This window comes from Panthera tigris, chromosome A2 (genome assembly GCF_018350195.1).
Source record: "Panthera tigris isolate Pti1 chromosome A2, P.tigris_Pti1_mat1.1, whole genome shotgun sequence".
Classification (NCBI taxonomy): Eukaryota; Metazoa; Chordata; class Mammalia; order Carnivora; family Felidae; genus Panthera; species Panthera tigris.
In genome coordinates, this window is record NC_056661.1 from 163,155,151 (window position 1) to 163,165,342 (window position 10,192).

At 49.6% G+C, this 10,192-nt stretch overlaps 1 pseudogene; it reads right to left on the reverse strand.

Annotated features, from left to right (window-relative positions):
• Window positions 1-8,734: 8,734 nt before the first annotated feature.
• On the reverse strand, window positions 8,735-9,507 carry LOC122236351 (annotated as a pseudogene).
• Window positions 9,508-10,192: the final 685 nt, after the last annotated feature.

Sequence of the window (10,192 nt, forward strand, 5' to 3'; positions counted from 1 at the left end):
GATTTATAGTCTATGGGCTTTGCCGGAAAGACACGTATGACGCTGGTGCTGAAGACTGGTGGTGGGTGAAGGGGAAGGGCCCAGAGAAAGGAAGGAGGAATAGGAGAGAAGGTTCGTGTGACAGCACGAACATGTGGTGATGACGTCATCAAGACGGTGGTGTTGGAAAAGGAGGTGGCGCTGTGCCTTCTCGAAGCTCAAACGTGCCCACAGAGCACAGATGAGGGCAAGTCTGTCTCTCCTGTGACCCCCTTGCCCTCTCGGGGCTAGCAAAGCCTGCCCGATCTCCTGTCACCCGTAGCTCTTGATAACATCAAATTTCACGGCAAAGAGAAAGCCTTTTGTGGTTTCTTGGCACCAAAGCTTCTCGAAGAAGATTTTCAGTCTTCTCATCAGGCAAGCAGCGTGATAGGAGCCCCCCGGGTGCAGCATGGAGAATTCCAGCAGAGCCTGGACAGCAAGAGAACAGGGGGGCCTTGGCAGGGGTGCTGGGCACGCGGGGAGGGGTGCTACCACAGCCAAAGCATTGCTCACCCCTGCCCGTGCACACGCATGGACCTCAGAGGATTCTGAACCTGAATCGAAACCACCTAAGGAGCGGAGGACTGATGTCACCATCTGATTGAGACATTTTCCTGGGTGCCTGTTTGCGAGGTACATGCCGTCAGGAATGAGATTTCCCATTCTGTTCTGGAACGAGCACTCAAACTTCTACTTTAAGGTTAAATTTGGTTGGCAGAAGAAAGATCTAGACCTGTAGTCTGAGATATTTTGCAAGCTAGCAAGACAATTTATTCAGTGTATTCAGAGGCAGTTTTGCTCGTAAGAGAATGTCCAGGTCAGAGTTACCGCGTTAATTATAACGGGTTGGTAACTGCATTCAGTTTTCTGTGGCAAACATTGTTCACGACTTGAAGAGAGTAAGCACGATTTTCTGTGACAAACATATTCTAACATAGGGTTCCCTGTAGCACACATTTAAGGGGATCTGGAGGTAATCTAGATTTAAGGTGGAGGCCGCGTGGGGTAGAGTTCAGACCTGTTCCATTTGATCTTAAAGCAGACTTCGTTACCCTGCAGGGTGGGGTTATTCGTTCTGCTGTGGTACACGTTGCGGTGACCTGAACGAACCCTGTGCAAGCAGCAAACAGGGCAGTGTTTTCGGAAGAGTCACATTTTCATCAGGGGTCTCCCCTCGCACACGAACTAGCAAACAAAGAGCAAATGAAACTTGAATTAAGCAGAAGAACGAGGACAATCAAGGTAAGAACAGAAATCAATGAACTGGATGGTAGATAAACAATAGAAAAAACCGATGACACCAAAAGTTGGTTCTCAGGGAAGATCAACCACACTGATAAGTCGCTAGCAAGACCGGTGGGAAATGACAAGGTGAGGTCCAGCATGCTGACATCAGGAGTGAGACAAAAATCCAACAGGTTCGGCACACGTTAAAGGGATAAGAGCATATTATGAACAATTTGTGCCAAAAAATTCTACCACTTAGATAAAAGGAACAAATTCCTTGAAAGCCAGCCTGTCGAGCCCATGCAGGAAGGAGCAGGTGTGTTTCATGTTCCTACATCTATGAAAAAAATGGATTTGTATACTTAAAAGCCTTCACATAAAGAAAACTATAGCTGTATTGGTGAAATCTACCCAAATTTAAGGAAGACCTAATACCAGTTCTACAGAAACTTCCAGAAAACTGAAGAGGAGAGAATACTTTCCAATTCATTCTCTAAGGCCAGTGTTGCAGTGATACCTGCACTAGAAAGACAATACAAGACAATAAAACCACAGGCCAATATGTATCAAGAACTTGGATGCGCATATTCTTTTTTGGTTTCAAATATTTATTTATTTATTTAGAGAGAGGGACAGAGAGCAGGAATGGGGGAGGGGCAGAGAGAGAAAGGGGGGGGGGGGAGAGGGAGAGAGAGAATCCCCAGCAAGCTCCATGGTGTCAGTGCAGGGCTTGACATGGGGCTCAAACCCACGAACTGTGAGATCCTGACCTGAGCTGAGATCAAGAGTCAGATGCTTAACTGACTGAGTCGCCCAGGTGCCCTATGGATGCACATATTCTTAACAAAATTCTAGCAACTTGAAATATATATATTTATAAATATATAAATAAATATATAATTCGTTGTGGCCGAGAGGGATTTATCCCAGGAACGTGAGGTTGATCTGACATTCAAAACTTGGCATAATCCATCATGTTTACAGATTACAAACAAAAAGCCATATGATGATCTCAACAGATGCAGAAAGAGCATTTGACAAAATCCAGCACCTGTTTCTGACAAGAACTTCCAGTGACTATTAATAGAAGGGTTTCCACAACCTGATAAAGAGAATGTACAAAGTATAGCTAATGTTCTACTTAACAGTGAAAGAAACTTAACGCCAACACACTTGAATACAGATTCATGAAACAAACGAGTTCCCAGAATAACTCACCAAAACTGACAAAAGGGATAAACAGAAACCAACACATCTCTACTATGAAAGGAGTGAAAGTTAATGTTAAGCCTTTCCAGCATAGACCCAGGTGGTGCCACATTGAAATCCGCAAAACATTTAGTGAAGAAATAACTCCAGCCTACACTTTTGATTTCCCTGAATTAATTGTCTTTTCATTAAACTCTTCTTCAGTCATGCCCTTTGAGTATGCTATTCATTTCCTCCTGGGACTCTAACTGATACAGTTTATCTTGAGACGACTCATAAAATCAGAAATATATACAGCCTTTGGGAATGTATATAGTGCATCTGTATTTTATAAATCATAATAGCATCACATTTTCCCCAAATTGTATGCACAATCAGTACTATTTATTCGGTGTTCAACCAGTGCTTGGTTAGTACAGATTTGTGGGTCCCTTGTAATAATTTCCCACGTTCTCAGCAAGGTCCCAAAGCCCTGAGTTTGGGAACCCCTGTCACAGATCATTGCAAATCAGGAGCATCAGTCACCATTGCCTTGAGAATAACCGGTGACGTAAGCCACGAACCCCAACCTGGCTGGTTAACAGAATCACCCGAACCTTTCAAAATGCTGATTCCTATGCCCCACCCACTACCTTCTGTGTTTCACTCCCGGGGCCTCTGATGATCAGCCGTGTTTGAGATCAACGATTTAAGTAACTGAGAGCGCCTACAGGGCCTGGGGACTTTGACTCTTAGAAGTCTGGCTTTTAAAAGAAAGGTCAGCCATGAGGGTGAACAATTCACTTTCGGTAAATCCAATATACGTTACCTACTGTCAGGGCTCACGGTATTTCCTGTGAGCTTCCTCCCTTCCTGGATACACGGAAAATGTTTATCAGCCCCATGGCAGTGACTGACTGCCATTGGTCTGGGAGCAGAAGTGGCACGTGTCACTCGGGGAGCAGGTAAAAGCCGCCGTGTGGCTCTCCACGTGCTCTCGCCCCTCTGCAGTGGCCCCGGCATCACACTCGGGGCAGGGGAGGGCACACTGCGCCTGAGTGAGCCGTCCATCGGGGCCAGCTGCCCGCACGGACTGCAGACCCACAGTGCAATTTGAGTGAGCACAAAATAAACCTCGTCGAGATGGTTTGGAATTGATTGTAATCCCAGCAACATCTAGCGTATCTGATTTAGCATGGTTGAGACATTGCTCAGCTCTTATAGATTATAATTCTAAAAGTACATAGGGACGCCTGGGCGCCTCAGTTGGTTAAGCATCTAACTCTTGGTTTCGGCTCAGTTCATAATCTCAGGGTTTGTGGGCTTGAGCCCTGTGTTGGGCTCTGTGCTGACAGAGTGGAGCCTGCTTGGGATTCTCTCTCTCTTCCTCTGCCCCTCTTCTGTTCTCTCTCTCTCTCTCTCTCTCTCTCTTTAAATAAATCCATAAATAAACAACTAGATAAACATTAAAAAAAAGCTACGTAGCATCATGGGAAAATGCTCAGGCAGGGGAGGAGGGGTGCTTAAACCTGCCTCACCCACCACGAGTCTGCTTGACCTTGACCTAAATCCTACCCCCTAGGAGAGTATTCGTAGCATTCTTTATAGACGATGAAGGTCCAAGAAGTGGGACTGCTGGAGAACTTCCTGGAGAGAGCCTCCTCAGAAGGACAGATGGCGTGTGTTCTGTGTACTTTGTAGGGGGGCATGGAGATGGCCACCCCATCCCCCTTCAAGGAGGGGACCAGCTGCCCCAGATGCTGGCAGGCCCCCCAGGACTTGTCTTGGGGGCAGAGTTGTCTGGCCGCACAGGCTCACTTTCTTCCTAGATGGCACACCTCCGACCACCAGGGTGTGGGGGCCTGGCCCGTGGGCCCCCTGTCTGATGGCTGTCCAGCACTGCGGTGTTCTGGAACCCCTGTGGGGCTGCCCCGGCCCCTGTGGAGCTCTGGTACCCACCTGCACAGGTGTGTGTGCCTCGCAGGTGCCCCTGGCCTAGATGCCCCTGCAGCATCGGCTTCTGGGGTCCCGGCCTGTGATGGGCGAGGGGTGTATGTTGGACGTCCAGCACCACGAGAGCTCCAGGCCTCCCAGAGGGGCTGGGGCGTGAGGCGTACCGACAGAAAGAAGCCACCCAGGAATGAAAACGTCAAAGCCATTTGACACAAAGGCGCGGAAACTGCTGAGATGGCGTTTGGTTAGGGCTCCTTCCTGCGGCGGTTACGCACATCAGGCAGTATATTTTCCCAGCCGCGCTGCCCCCGACAAGATGGAGTGCGTTCCTGACACACAGAATTTTCCAATAAAGATTTCATTGTCTCGTTCCCCCGTGAGAAGTGAGAAGTGAACTTGATATCTCTCTGTTCAACCTTCATCAATAAAAAATTTTTCTGGTTGGGTTATTCCTGTTGATTCTTAATGAAGTGGCGTTTTATGAGGTGCCATTCAGTTCCAAACTTCAGAAAGAGTCAAGGATATATGGCCTGGCAGAGTGGATGCATTAAACATCGAAATGTATATTAATGGCTGTGTGCATACATAACGCGGTGAAATAAATACACAGTTATCGGGGATTTAATACACCTCATCCAGAAAAGGATATATCACACATTAAAACATAATTACTGGCTGGGAATGGAAATAGATCACCTGCTAAACCAGATTCATCAAGCTGACTCCCATATATCAGCCGCTGAACCAGATATAGGACCTATTGAGTCTGACATATCACCGCCTCGCCCAGACACGCAGCAACTGATTTAGATCCATAGCACTAATATACTAAATCGGTGACCACCCCTTGACTGAAATATATTGTCACTTAGTGAAAAATATCTTTGTGACGGAGCACATTGACTGAAAATTGCATCCACTATACGGTCTGGTAAACTCAGCCGGGCTGCCTGGCACAGGCAGTAACTGAGGGTGGGCCTGGGGCCCCGGGGGGGGGGGGAGGCTGGTCATGCTGGGGGAGGGGGGCAGTTCTCCATCTGTGAGTCAGCCAGTGATGGAGGCCAGCACGAGCCGAGGGCCCCGCCCCGAGCAGGGGTCTCTGGGGACGAAGGAGGAGGCAGCTCCAGAGCCAGGCTCGCTCACTGCGGGCAGGAGGCTGGCTGAAGTGGGGGAGCGAGTGTCACTGTGGATTTTCTTTATCAGTTCAGCTTTTTGGGGGCCCTTGGGTGGCTCAGTCGGTTAAGCGTCTGACTTCGGCTCAGGTCGTGACCTCATAGTTCATGAGTTCGAGCCCCGCGTCAGGCTCTGTGTTTGGAACCTGCTTCGAATTCTGTGCCTCCCTCTCTCTCTGCCCCTCCCCAACTCGCACTCTGTCTCTCAAAAATAAATAAACATTAAAAAAAATTTAAATTCAGCTTATGTTACCCCCTTTTCTTAATCTCCAAACACCATTTTGTGTGTGGGGTGTATGTGTGTGTGTGTGTGGGGGGGGGGTGGTGGTGGAAAACCCTTTCTAGGCACTTTTTACATTTATTTAAATTCAAGTTAGTTAACATACAGCATAGTACTGGTTTCAGGAGTAGAAGCCAGAGATTCATCCCTTACATATGACACCCAGTGCTCATCCCAACATGTGTCCTCAGTGCTCGTCACCCGTTTAGCCCATCCCCCAACCCCATCCCCTGCAGCAACCCTCAGGCTGTTCTCTGTATTTAAGGGTCTCTTATGGCTTGCCTCCCTCTCTGTTTTTATCTTCTTTTATTTTTCCTTCTCCTCTCCTGTGTTCATCTGTTTTTGTTTCTTAAATTCCATATAAGTGAAATCATGTATCTGTCTTTCTCTGACTGATTTCACTTAGCGTAATACATTCTAGTTCCATCCACGTTGTGGCAAATGGTAAGATTTCATTCTTCTTGATCACTGAGTAGTATTCCATCGTATGTACACACATCTTCTCTATCCATTCATCATCCATCGATGGCCATTTGGGCTCTTTCCATACTTTGGCTCTTGTCGATAGTGCTGCTAGAAACATGGGGGTGCATGTGTCCTTTGAAACAGCACACCTGTATCCTGTGGATAAATGCCTAGCAGTGCAATTGCTGGGTCGTAGGGTCGTTCTATTTTTAATCTTTTGAGGAACCTCCATACTAGGCATTTCCTTAGAATATCTCCTTAAAGATCTTCCTTCTCCTAGACCACTTCTGGTGTTCACCTCTTAGCCAGTTTAACTCCCAGAGGGGTCTGCATGTGCGTGCGCGTCCCCCGGGTGGGATCCTGGGTGGGGTCCGCTCCAGGCTGCAGACCTGTGCACCCCTGCTCAGCCTGGCTGGGGGCTGGGGATCCTGGAGGCGACAGGGAGAGGGGACTGTGGAAATCAGCTGGCCGGGCCTGTGTTTTAGGTGAGGACCCCGCTCTGCAGACAGCAGTGACACAGCCTTGGTCCCACTCTCTGTGAGGCCAGGCTGTCTGAGTCTCAGGCTGCGGGAGGGATCGCGTCTCCACAGGCATCGGCTGAGCCTCAGGCGGCGGCGGTGACCCAACATGGTGCGGAGCGCGATTCCGGGACTGCGTGATGAGCACCTTTGGGTTTGTGGGAAACCACTGAACTGTCACGTGTCGCACCCCCACCAGCACAGAATGGCCGCGATCGCCGTTGCCCTGCATGCTCCCAGCGTCTGGTGCCTCACTGTTCCGGATTGTGCCATTCTACTAGGTGCCTGGTGGGATTCTGTAATTGCCAAGGGCAGTTTTTAAGACCTCTAGATGAGGCTCTCCTTCTGATCCTTCCCCCTCTTTCCTTGCACCGCATCCCACCCCCCAGGCCACGTTCCTTCTACCCACACAGTCCACTGGCCCCGAGATTCTGCATCAGGCTGGCCGCCGTGAGAAGCGCCTTGTGCTCCAGGCAGCCACCCCCACCCCCGGACCCTCTGACCATGCAGTCGCTTCAGTCCTGTTAGACCAGAGGTGCTCAGTTTACTCAACTCACAAAACATGTAATTGACTAAGAACCCTGGAATTCTCTATGTATTTCCAGTCTGGAAATACCACTCTCGTATTTGTTCAGCCTGAATTTTGTTGCTAAAGACCCAAATTTATTTTATTTTTATTAAAATTTTTTAAAAAGTTTATTCATTCTGAGAGAGAGAGTGAGCGAAAGAGAGAGAGAGAGAAAGCACAAGTAGGAGAGGGGCTGAGAGAGAGAGAATCCCAAGCAGGTTCTGCTCTATCAGCATAGAGTCCGACGCGGGCTTGAACCCACGAACCACAAGATCATGACCTGAGCCGAGATCGAGAGACACTTAACCAACTGAGCCACCCAGGAGCCCCCCAAATTAATTTTAAACTAGAATTCCTAGATCTCTCCGTCTGTTTCCTCACCTGTACAAAGGGCCTATTGGACCCTGTTCATCCTATAGGATGAATTTCTACAGTCTGACCAAAATGATTAAAAGAAAAAATTGAGGAAGTCTGGCAGAGTCTTGGCAGTCATAGGGTGATGGGTGTCTGCACGAGGCAGGCTGGAGGTGCCTTCTGCTGTCTGGGAGCTGGCTCTCTAAACTGCTCTTGCTTTTTGATTTCTTCCCATGTTTCTCCTCGGAAACTACAAGGTCTCTAAAAGCTCCCGGTGACTTACTCTCAAGCCCACAGAGGCTCCCCCTGCAGCAGCCGAGGAGGCCCAGGTTAGAAGAGGGGACAGAGAAGATGCCCCATCATACACCTGCTGCTGGTACACTGGGGTCTTACAAGGGACCCTTCAGCAATTCAGTCCTCACAAAGGGTTCCCCTGCCGTCGGAGGGGACAAGGCAGTCCCAGCCCACCTACAACGTGCCCAGCAGTTCTGAAAATGAAACCGTGCAGTGTGGTGACCTGGCAGGGGCGCGAAGGGGGGTCAGGTGGAGAAAACTTGTTAAAAATTCACCTTCTGGCGTTCCACCTCCAGGGGCTTGGATTCTGTAGGCCCGGGATGGGGCCCCGCAATCTGTATTTTTAATAAGTGCTTGCTGTGGATTGTATTGTGTTCCTTCCAAATTCGTATGTTGAACCCCTAACCCCCCAGGTTGTGACTGTTTGCAGATGGGGCATTTACAGAAGCAGTCAAGGATAAATGAGATGAAAAGGTGGAGCCCTGATCTGATAGGATTAGTGTTCACAGGAGGCCACAGGGTGGCTGTCTATACACCAGGAGGAGAGCTCTCCCCAGAAACCAAATCAGCAGGCACCTTGATCTGGGACTCTGAGCCTCCAGGACTGTGAGAAAATCAATTACTGCTTTTCTTTAAACAGGCTTTAATTTACTTTATTTTTCTTGTACAAAACTGTGTGGTGGCTGGAGTCTGGTGTGGGTCTTTACAAGACAGTGAATTCCTGATAGGGAGACTTGGGGAACTCGGTCTCTCCCCAGAGGTCAGAGGTGAGATAGCCGTACGCCTTGGAAATGGCATCAAAGTGGCCTTGGTGAAGTTGCCCCAGGTGGGGTGCAGTCCCCGGCCGAGGGGCAGCCGTCGTCAGCACCGGCCATTGTCAGTAGCTTCTTGGGCACAGGGGCTGAGATGATGCCAGTGCCTCTGGGGGCAGGGATGAGGCACACCAGCGCAGAGCCACGGTGGCCGGTCACCTTTGGTGGGACAATGTGAGGCTTGCTGGTCCGGTTACCCCAGTAGCCTCGCCGTACTGGACAGTGGAAAGCTTAGTCAGGGTGATGGCCCCACGGATGGCAGTGGCTACCTCCTCGGAGCACTTGACACCCAGACCGACATATCCAACATATCCATGGTCATCTCTGATGGCAACAAGTGCCCTGAACCTGGTCCTGTGGCCAGCCTGGGTCTGCTTTTGCACAGGCGTAATCTCTGAAACCTCGTCTTTGAGGGACAGATCAATGATCTCAGATTCCCTGATGGGCAGGGAGAAGAGGAGATCTCCTCCAGGGACTTGATCTTCCTGTCCTTGACCACGTGGCCCCGCTTGGTGGCGGGGATCCCCTTCTTGCCTTCCGCCTTGCCTCTGTGAGCTGTGTGGCCTTGGCCTTGGCCACAACCATCACCATGAGCATGACCACAGCCCCAGATGCTGCCGCCAAAGCCTTTCGGAAGCTCCTGCAGCCCCAGCATCGTCTGCTATTTGCTGTTTTCTTGGAGAAGAGGCCAGTTTCTGACATTTAAACCACCTTGTTCGTGGTATTCTTTTATGGCAGCCAGAGCAGACTAATGCCGCTCTACAAGTGATTCTGATGGAGGGTCGTTTCACAGACAAAGAAACAAAGACATCACAGTTGGGTATGTTGTCAGAATCAATATTTGAACCTTGGTCTGTGGGGTTCTATTGCCACTGAGTCATCCTGCCCTTTGTTGAACTGGCACTGGATTTGCCTTTATAACTAGAGGTCACAGGAAGTGAGGGACGTGCCCTGTGCCCACAGGTGCATGGGGCCATGTGCATCTTCTGCACCTGCTGTTTCACATCAGCCTCGCGTCATTTTCCACGGTTGTCTTGTGCAATAGGCCCTATTACTTCTAACAGATTAGCACACCGAGGGGCAGAGAAGGAAGGGTCGCCCAACTAGAAAATGGCGGAGTCAGGATGATTTGGACCCAAGACAGTCTTACCCTTTTCATCACGTTGGGAGACTCCGTAACGGCTCTTCCCCTGTGATTTTGTGGTAGGAGCCCGGGGCACGTGTGGGCACACGGTGGCTTGTCTTTTCTGAAGCTCCCAGGCTCATCCGGAGGTGACATCCCTGAATTTACGGGATCCCTTTCCTGGTCTCCTTCCTCATTTCCTTCCGGCTTCAGAGAC